This window comes from Marmota monax, unplaced genomic scaffold, assembly GCF_021218885.2.
Source record: "Marmota monax isolate L192 unplaced genomic scaffold, Marmota_monax_Labrador192_F-V1.1 WCK01_AAM20220418_F8-fsc00932, whole genome shotgun sequence".
NCBI lineage: Eukaryota > Metazoa > Chordata > Mammalia > Rodentia > Sciuridae > Marmota > Marmota monax.
The window spans coordinates 33,399-35,877 of NW_026694366.1; positions in this window are offsets into that span (position 1 = coordinate 33,399).

Consider the following 2,479-nt stretch of genomic DNA (forward strand, 5'->3'; position numbering starts at 1 on the left):
TTGTGTAGTAGCTGCCTAGTGAATTATTGAAAGGCTTTCTGAAGCCATTCTCAAGTTACCAACAAAGAAAGACTATTATTTATATATTACACCTTCCCTATGTATGGAATGAGGCAGGGATGAGTAGACTACAATGTTTGATCAGAGGATTGCCTCATTTACCATTAGAAGAAGAAATAAGAGGCAGTTGAGGTGGTTCCTGAAAACCATGGCTACTCCTCAAAAATTTATTAAAAACTTTGGAAGGAATTGGTCCTGTAAATGATATGATTCATTCTTTATAAAACAGAAAGATATATGAAAAAGTGTGTAGCTCTACTATCCTTGATGCATAAATACATACAAAGTGTTGAATTTTACTTGCAATTTATAATTAAAAAATGTGAACAAAAGTTAATAGAAATAATACCTGTTTTATGATGAATAAATGGAACAATGCAGGGAAAGCAATTGCTTGGGATCCACAATCTGTGTGAGGTCTTGTTATCCTTATTTATCAGAGAAGAATATATAATTAGAAATCTCAATTTGAAGCAAACAACAAATGCTTGACTTAGAATTTTAACATAAAATCTTTAGCTCCAAAATGCAATTCTTTTCAAGAAGGTCAACATAGAAAGGAATAGTATGTTTTCTTTTCCAGAAAGAAGTACAGGGCCTCCATGGTCTCTCTACAGTTTCAGTCCATGATTAAGTTTAAAACATATTATTCCTTTGCTCATGTTTGAATAAGGAATCTTGATAAAGCAAACAGAGCACATCATGAAGCGTCAGCAGGCAAGTGTCCAGCCACCTACAAATGCATATTGGCACCCTGCTAACCTTTCCTATGTATGGAAAAAAAATAACTGGGTGAATATAATTTAGTGACTGCAGACTTTATTATATGTTTATTATTTATACAATGAAACCTATCTTAGCAGATATAATCCTCCAAAACATATAGCTTCAAATTTATCTGACTTTATTGTAAGATAGAAATGTTCACAGTTTATGTACTCATCTCCAAGGATTAGAATGATGGTCACATTTGGAAATATAAAATTATAAATGTTAAAATGCCCTTACTTGCAAAGCAGGTGGCCTCACCCACAGAAAGCTTTTCCATGAGTTCTCCAGATAAATACTTCCAACTCTTGAAATCATTTGCCTCCATTTGACACAGCTTCAAAAAGTGACTGTGTCCTCACCTGTGCATATGACAGAAATGCAAATAGCATTTGTGTCTGTGAATATTTATATGTACATATATGCATACATAAGGATTTTTGTTGTTAAAATAAGGGAACAAAACAATAATCGGGTATATTCAAGAATGAAAAATGGGCCAATTTTTATGACTTCCCTTTAGAGCCAACAGAAACAACTAGAAATATTAATAAAGCTGACATGCACAACTCTGTGCCTTAGCACATGTCCTCTGCTGACTTGACAGCAGCCACTGTCACTGTGCTTTCATTTCATTCCTCACTGAGGTCTGGACAGTGAGCTCTGTGTCCACCGCTCACATGGTATCACCAAGGAAACGAGGGTATACAACAAATGCTAACAAATGTCACTGGATCAGACAACAGCCCTAGAAGATCAATATATAATTGAGCAGGGATCAGTTTGGCCAAGAGCCAAAGCAGGAAAGGCAAAGGATGAGGAAGAACGTCTGTTCCACTCTTGCACAGACTTGGCTTCCAAACTTTATGAGACTCAGACTAGGTTATTTATAGCTCTCAAAAAATCTAAAAGCCTTAAGTTTATGCTCTGTCAATGAATTTAATAGGAAGAGCTTTCTGCCTTGTTCTTGTGAGAGTCCAATGAGGCCATCCACTAGAAATATCAATGCAGTCAGAAGTGCAGAATGTCCTGCCACAGCCAGGGACACAGAGCACAAATGACAACCTGAGTGGCAGAGATTATAGATATACATCACCATTCTCTGCAAAGTCTTGAATTATTTCACATGGTAACATAAGAAAACAGTATTCAAGGAAATAAAGTGAGTAACATAGTGGAACCCTCTACACCATCTTATTTCTGTTAATCGAAAATTATTCCAAATAAATAATTAAGCAAAAGGAAAAAAATTGTTCATTTTTTTAAATCAAAAATGTAGTAATCCCAGTTTCATGGTTAATAGGAATGACCTACCATGCCTAAACTTTCTGATCTAAAAAAGAGTAAACCAAAGGAAGATGTGAACATTTATATGTCAGCAATATTTTAAGAAGTGTTTGCATAAACAAAATGAGATAAAACTGAACAAATCAAAAGAATAATATGTCTTTTTAAACTCATCCTTTAAAAAATGACTCCTGAGGGCTGGAGTTGTGGCTGAGCAGTACAGCACTTGCCTAGCATGTGTGAGGCACTGGGTTCTATCCTCAGCACCACACAAAAATAAATAAACAAAATAAAGGCATTGTGTGCATCTTAAAAAAAAAAAAAAAAATGACCCCTCACTGGGTGTGGCTCACTTACAGTGCCT